General features: G+C 43.0%; 1 protein-coding gene across 1 annotated transcript in view; it reads right to left on the reverse strand.

The window, feature by feature from the left end:
• The window catches only part of EPB41L3 (erythrocyte membrane protein band 4.1 like 3), a 141,025-nt gene extending 132,539 nt beyond the window's left edge, over nt 1-8,486 (reverse strand). The window contains 3 exon segments of the mRNA XM_025210858.1: nt 5,961-6,042; nt 7,195-7,324; nt 8,468-8,486. The gene's annotated coding sequence lies outside the window, so the exon portion shown is untranslated.

Below are 8,486 nucleotides of genomic sequence, written 5' to 3' on the forward strand. Positions count from 1 at the left end.
TGCAAATAGACTATCCAACCTAGTTTCTCTTTTGTCCAGTTTTATTATATTGTTCCTATTTATAACCCCTTGCTTTCTTCTAAATCTTCTCATAATACTGCATCAACTACTGTTCAACTAAATTTGTTGCTCAGGAAACATTCTTTGGTCTCTCCTGTAAGCCCACTATGGTGTGCTTCTATTTTTAAGAGGAAAAGAGTAGGGGGGGAGGGGAAGTAGAAAAGGAATGAAAAGCTATCAATCACAGCTGTAGAAGAATAAAGCTCCAATAATTAAAAAAACATTATAACGTTTTCTTTTATTCATTTACAATTAGTCGTAATGTGCAGGGTTCTAGAGTGATCCATAAAATGATACAAGTTACAACATAAAACAAATAACATCACTACATATTTGATCACTACATCTCAGGTCTGATGGGCCACTGCCTTCTTCCAAATTTTACAGCAGCATTTATCCATTGACATGAAGGGGTTACAATACTTCTGCATAAAGCTAATGTAATATGACAGGCAATCTAGCCCCTCATACAAAATAATACTGGCTGAGAGGTAGCTTAGTCTTATGCACACAGCAGTGGTATGGGAGTCAGGATACATGGGTTCTAGTCCCAGCTTTCCTATCAACTTTGGACACATCAGTTCTACTCTGTTTCTCTTCCCAGCCTCTCTCTCATCTATACAGATCATAGGTTCTTTACAGAGATTACCTCTTACTCTGCATGCAACGCCTAAGCACATGGAGTTGCTAGTCGCACAGAGAGACAAATTAATACTAATAACACTGTCACTATTCTGACAGGACACATTTTTATACTTCTTCTAATTATGCCTTTTATTAAACCTATTTTTATTTATACTGCAACATGAAACACTCCATTATAAGAAAGAGAACTCTTAGTTTTTCTTTGTTCACATAAATATTTTCCAAGCAAATGGTGAAGTTAACATGCATCTCTTTTACAAATAGACCAGAGAGTTTCAGCCAACAGAGTACAGGAATTAATAATTTTAACAATGCCTGAGATGTGCAAAGAGTTTTCCTCCATTTTGGATGAGGGCCGAAAACTAACCATTTGTTCTACATTAATGATCCTTTTCATTAAACGCATATATCTGCAGAAAGGAAGAAAAGGTAAACATTATAGCATAGCACGCACTATACAATGCACATTACCTACCAAGTGAACTGTTAGATTTTTAGGAGATAGGGACAGCAGTAATGCCCCCCCCCCAGCACAAAAAAAAAAAACAAAAAAACCCCCCTAATGATTACAACATTTAAACCAATGAATTTATCACCTGCAGATTCCTCAAGGATGTTTACAACACAGCTAACAGAATAGGGTCAGATTCTGGAGACTCTACAGAAGCCAAGCCCCATACACAGGATTGCCAATTTCTGCAGGGCTATTTGCAGATTGAGATACTACCTTGCACAAGTGAGCCTTTAGGCAGCATTCACATATTTCCTGAAGCTTCCTAGTGAGGTTGCTGGCGCTGTCTATTTAAGCAAAGTCTTGTTTGCAATCCACTATGCTCTAGGAATCTCTCTCAACCAGGGTGCTGCAGGACCCTGGGGTGCCTTGAGAACCTTTCAAGAGTGTCACAGGGTGCCAGGCATTGTTAACTGTGCAAACACGATTTGTATGATAAACCCAGAGATTTCAGATAGGAATCCAGAGTGCTAAAAATATTCTGACCTGCTGTGATCTCTCTCAGTTCTCTGCAACAGAACAACTGCTGTATTATTTTTCTGTAGTCAAGTAAGTGAAAACTAAGAGCTGGCATTCCCCGAGGTGTGCCTTAAGTCTAAAAACCTTGAGAACCACTGCTCTAGGAAATGGGGAGATGTCACACAGAGTTGTGTCTAGCTTTATAAGAAGCAAACAACCTAGCTTTGCCCAGGGACTAACAAGATGAATCCCTGCCAATTATGTCACAGCTGTGTAGCATGACCAATACACAGCTGAGTCCTCTACCCACCTGCAGCCACTGGGGAACTGCTGCTGAGGCTGAAATTGCTCCAGTCCACTAAGGGTACAATATACATGGCTTCCACCAGGGATTTCTTGGCAAGTAGAGAGCAGATAAGCAGTAGAATGAGGCGGCACAAAGCAGGGAATACAAGCTTCTGTGGGGCTTTCTCCCTGCTGCTCCTGAACCTGTCCTTCTAGCCCATGATAAGTAGGAAGGCTTTCTCAGATGGTAGCAAGAGAGTTAACCTTGGTGGTATTCCATGTGCTGGGGAAAGAGACTGAGGACTGTGAGGTATAGTGCTGAGAAGTTTGAAACTGTGGAGAGGTTAAGTAAGAAGGATAAAAGGAGGGTACTCAGGCTGAGAATGAGGGAGAAGGGTGGAAACGGAACCGTATCTTAGGCAACAGGGTTTTTGCTCACAAGGTTCTCAGACAGAATGGACTGGCATAGCTCACACAGAGATAAAGGAAGTCAAATGATGAATGAAGTTGTGGATGAACTTGTGATGCAACAGGGAGGGCCAAGGGTGAGCAAGTGCAATAAGATAGGTTTGAGGGGAGGAGTTTGGACCTAGACAGGGACAATTCAGGAGAGAACAGGGTATTTGTCACTCCTGTAATTCTGAACAGAAAAGGAGTGGGGGGGAGGAGGGGAAGAGAGAAAATAAAAAAGCGTCCTTATCTTTCCATTTCCATACCAATTTAATCATCCTTCAACAAAACAGTTTTCCCTGTGGCCCATCTCCAAAGACCATAGAGATGTGGCTTTTCCCACTTTAACAGCATTATCCCCTTTCCCCAGGAGGTTGGGAAGATAAGACTGCCCCACTTGTTACCCTGGGTACCAGCATCAACTTCCACTTTTAGTAACTGGAACACTGTCCTAACACCAAAACCTTTCACAATACATATACCACATGTACCCAATTACAAGACAACTTTGAAATTAAGACAACCCCACCCCCAGCAGCAGCTAGCAGCAGTAAGGAACAAGTGGTGAGGGGCCAGGGGGTGGACAGAATCAAGTGGCCTGATCACTGTCCCTTGTCTCCTGCAACTTGTCCCTCCTACCACTTGCCCTGCCTGTGCTCCCTCCTTAGTACCCATACCCCCTGACACCTGCCCCTGCTGCATGCACCGCCCTGCACCTTGGCCTCTGCCACCTACCCCCCACCACTTTGACACCTTCCACCTGTCCCCCCTTATGCCTGAAACCCCTGGTGCCTGCCCTCTACAACTTGCCCCCTGTTGCTGGTGTCTGCCCCACTGCCATGTGCCCTCTGAACCTGCTCTCACCTGCTGCTGCTTACCTTCCCATTGCAGCTCCAGCTCTCACCCCACTCCCACCCAGGGCATAGAGCACATGCTAGTCCTGGCCCCAACCCTGCCACACACTGGTGGCTGCAGCTCCAACCCTGGGTTAAAGCCAGAGCTGGCCAATGGGAGAGCTGGACCCAGTATGTGCTCTATTCCCTGTATCATGGGCTGGAGCCAGGACTGCAACTGGAGGGTATGTGGCAGTAAGGGGTGCTGGCAGGGAACTGAGGAGATGGGGAGGGAAGGAAGGGATCTAGTGGCTGCAACTCTTGGCGTCAGCCAAAGATGGAGTCAGGGCTGCAGCTCCTGCTCCTTCCCCCCAGCTTGTACTCAGATCCAAGACTTTTTTCCCTTATGTTGAATGGTGGTGGGGGAAACCCTGTCTTAGATTCCAGTAAATACAGTATATTATTGTATGAGACAGAGACAGACAGAATATTATACCCTCATCACTAAAAGTAGCTTAACAAAGGTAAAAGCTAAAAACAGAAAATTTGGCCTTTTTCCATTCTGTGCAAGACCTGCATAGCTCTACTTCTGATGAATCATGGCTCTGTTACCACTCCTGGATTCTATTATGTTTTTCAGTAATTTTATAATGCAAACACATACAAATGTTATGTATGTTTATGATTATACATGCCCATTTTCCCCCTTTCTACCCTGAAAACTCGTAGGCTGCTCTCATATGCTTTTGATTTCTCTTAGTCCTTGCCTCCCCCACCCCATTTTAAGTCCCGTTTCCGCATTCTTTTTTAACCCTATAAAAACTAAACCCTTTTCACAGTAGGATCAGACATCTGGTAGGCAATTCCGCTCTCGCTCGCTCTCGTATGGATTAAAAACCGAAAAATTATTGTTAAGTACTGAGGGCTTTCAAGATGAACAATCTGCGAAGAAGAGTGTGACAGAGGAGAAGGAGAAAGATTTTATGTGGAAACAAATTTTTTTGCATAAGCACGTTATAGACAGGCAACTCTCATCAGGTTTTACTTTTATTTATATAGTGCCTCAGACAATGAACCTCACAAGTATTCAAAAGGTTAAAATTCCTTTTTTTTTCCCCCCCAAAACTATTCCGTATAATCACTCTGCCAGTACAGTAAGAAGCACAGTAAACCACTACCAGCTAAAATGTGAACATTTCACTTTAATTTAGGTTAAAAGATAAAAACAGCCAATTATTTGAGTCACATTATCCAGTTATTCATAGAGGAAAATGCAATTTGCATTCACATAGCCATGATATGATCTTCAAAGTAATTTGCTTGTCCCAAATACTGACCCCATTTCTGGTTTTCCTTAGTTCTTTACATTCCTCCTGAGGTGCCTCTGCTCTACTGCCTATAGTGACAGACATTAGTAATGGCAGGAGCAATAATCGTGCTGGGCTTCTCTCACTGACAAGTTAACCATTATTTTGAGTTTGCTACCTGAGATATTCTTTCCAAAATGGCAGATTTGGAAAAATAGTCACTTCGCTGTTACGTGCAACTATCCTCCCTAGATCACAGATGTGCTAGCTCCATTACTAGGAAGAAAAGAAATGGAAACACGGATAAAGGAAATATACACTTCCATAGTAGTACTAACCAAATACGGATCTTTCAATTTTACTATCTGTGCACAGTTGCTGGGGGTAACCTACATATGATTCCTCTTAGTTACAAGCACAAGGGTCAGAACTATAATCAGGTCATTTGTTTTTAAACAAGTGACCATAAGTGCATATTAAATACCCTCATTTAGAAATTAATCTGTCAGCACTGCCCTCATCACTAAACTACATAAAGACAGGAGTTTAAAAGGACTAGAAAATCTTCAAGTTTGTTTGTAGCAGCTCATTTCAAAAGTTTACCAGTAACTCAAACCTGCTTACTGCAATTACTGCCTTTTTCTAAAGCTAATTTCATGTCACTTTCTTACTCAATTATTCTCCCTTAACTTACACTATGTGTGTGTATTTGACAACTTGTCCACCTGATGTAAACAATCCATACCATAGCAGGAAACTAGCATATCCCTCTAACTTAATTCTCAGCACAGCTGGGTGGTATTAATATTTTCACAGTTGCACTCACATATTACCTCCAATTGATGCCATTAATGAGAGTTCAAACACTTGTTATCACATGATATTTTGCCAATTTAAAGCACAGCAAGCAAGATCCTAAAAGAAAATAGCCCATGAAAATATCATCTTCCTTTAAAAAAAACCTTGTCCTGCAAATTGACAAAAGCTTTCTGTATGCTGTCTAATTGGAAAAGATTTCATAGCTGTAATAGCACTTGCTTATTAACTAAGTATGCCATGACTAACAGATAAGACTATTAAATCTTATGTATTATAAAAGAATATTTATTTCAACTATAAAATGCTTTAATTTGTTCTTCCCAGCCATCACACATTTTCTGGAACAAGAGATTTGCATGAGCCAGGTTTAATCATCATCCATTTTCAAGAACTTTTCTATTTGTTAATTCAATATCATATTTGTAATACAAAGAGGATACCTTACATTAATTTCAAGAAGTAATAACCTTCTTAAAGGAATACATTTCCAATGCACAAAAAAGATCAAATATACCCAACAAAAATATTTGTTATGTACCAAACTAACTGTAAATGTGTATATTGTTCATAAACAATGAAGCCCTCAAATACCTGTAATAAGAAGTTTTGTTCACTGAAGGTACTTATTTAACCATTTTCTGCTACAGATAACCTGCACATCACCTTGTTTCATCTGAAAGTATAAACAAGCATTAATTTCACCTCTACTTGCCCCTCTTTCAGAAGCACAGTTCTCCGTAGTCACCAAGATGAGGCTAACCTCAGTCTCATTCATTTAGCAGGCACAAAGTTATACCAACAAAGCTGGTCCAGACGGTTTGATTTGCGGTGCCCCACCCTCATTTCCTTGAGCCAGAGTGATGTCACAACATAAGGCAGCACAATGACTTCACTGCTACAGTTCTCGTTGCTTCTGGGCACACACCCCTTCTTGCCATGACAAAGGCAAAACCTCTACAGCACAGCAGCAAACAAAGGCAAACACTCATGAAACGAGCTCCTAATTTATCCAAGGTTCCAGTAATACTGGCTAACCTTTTAAAACACACCAAAACAAAAAAAACACCATCAGCTGCATCATGAAACAGTACTTTAATGAGGTGGTACCACCATAAGAAATGACTTGAGGGGAGGAGTCATAGCTGACTACATTAGTCTGATTAAAGTAAAATATTATATATTTTAACAATTTCACAGTGCATTTAGGCTGGTGCTTTCTGCAATTAATTATTCATCACTGCAGTGAACAGGAGCATAGCAGAACAGAAGCTCAAGGAGCCTTTCTGCTCTCACAGAATAAACTTGCAGTTGCTCCTCACTCTAATGCAGTGTTCTCCCTCCCTCCATCAAGTACATCATTACTGAAGTGCAGATTTCAGCTTCACACCAGAGTTGCAAATCCCATCCAAGCAAACTGGTGTGACAGTATTAAAAAAAAAAAAAAAAAAAGACCAATGCAGCATGTCTGCCATATTCTGAATTTAACCAATTAAATGACAAGGGAAGATGCAACACAACGATGAGCCTGACTTGTTACATTCCATGTAAAGGTTATCCTCCATATTTGTAGAAGGCAAGCTTATAATTAATTACTTCCATTTGCTCCAGATTTACTAGGTACTTTTTTTTTTAAACATGTTTTACTTATTGGTCTACTGATTATAAACCAACTATGCAACTTCATATCACAATCAAATAAAAGCCTAAGAACAATAATTTAAGCACGAGAAAAGTATTTTATTCCTAGGATACAAAACTATAAAAACCTGACAACGTATGAGATGTAGCTACTTGTACAACCTCACTGATTGCACCGACTTCTGACCTGTAATTCTTCAATTCTTTTCACTCAAGACTACAAGTGAAGGCAGCAGCTTTTCTCCTTACTGCTTGAAAGGGATGCGAAACCCAAGTGTGTGCAATCTTCTTCTCAAGTATAAGGAACATTTATGCATCTATTGAAAAAAAAAAAATTCCTATTCTGAGCAATGAGTACTTTATTGAAAAAACAGAACAACCCAGAAGTTTATGATGCTGCCAGAATTAAAAAAAAAAAAAGCAGTGCTTGAAAACTAGTGCAACTACAAGGTGCTTTCCTGTCTTTAATGATTAGGGAAAGGCAAATTTTCCGGTTTCGTACAAATCTGTTGAAAGAAAAGTTTCAAGTGAAAACGTAAAAGCCCTCGTCACAGCTATGCCTGCTGCCCACCAGAGATGCTGGTCTCAGCTGTAACACAAGACCCAGGTCAAGGGGGCTAGCAAGAGGTTTTATGACAGAGCCACACCCTCATTTTCTTTTGGAGACCTTGGGAAAATCCCTGCAAAGGCCCAGGCCGAATGTTAGCAGCTGACAGAAGACAGGCAAGGCTCTGACAAGGCCCCGCAACCAAGGTAGAACCAAACCCAACTCTCCCTGGCTTCAGAGCAGCACGAAGGCGTGTGCCCTGCCCGCTCACAGGCAGCATCTTAAGAGTGAGCTAGACCCCAACCCACTAGAGTTCCCTACAAAGAGCCCCTCTGCCTGGAGGCCTGGAAGTGACCGACCCTCTCTTCTCCTCTTCGGCGCCCTTCCCCACCCTGCCCGCCTGATTCATGCCATCTGCTCCTCTCCATCTTCCCCACAAGGACTTCTCCTTGCCCTGGCCAAAACCCCGCGCTGCAGCTGAAGGAGGAGGGGGAGTGGGGTGGGGAAAGCAGCAGCCCCTGAGGGGACCTGGGCGCCTGCGAATGGAAGGAGCAGAAGAGAGAGCGCTGCCACTGCAGCGGTTCCGAGCCAGGAGTGACTACGTGACCACACCCACCGCATTGCAGAACCCGCGGCCGGGCCGGGCCGGGCCGGGCCGGGGGCCAAAACACGCGCACCAAGACCCTGGTCCTGCCCCGCCGCACCCCCGCACCAGTGCGTGCACTGAACCCCACCCCTCACACACACACGCACAGGGAGTGCAGTACACGCGGACAGGAACCCCCATACGCGCTGCTGGATCCTGAGGCGAGGTGGGGAGGGGGCACGGGGATGCTACACACACACGCGCCCCCACTTAAAAATGGCTCCTGCTCGCTAGCGATGGATGTGGGAGCCCCCCCCCCGGAGGTACCTCGGCGGCGCGGCGAGCT

The sequence above is a fragment of the Alligator sinensis genome, unplaced genomic scaffold (assembly GCF_000455745.1).
Source record: "Alligator sinensis unplaced genomic scaffold, ASM45574v1 scaffold168_1, whole genome shotgun sequence".
Taxonomy (NCBI): Eukaryota; Metazoa; Chordata; order Crocodylia; family Alligatoridae; genus Alligator; species Alligator sinensis.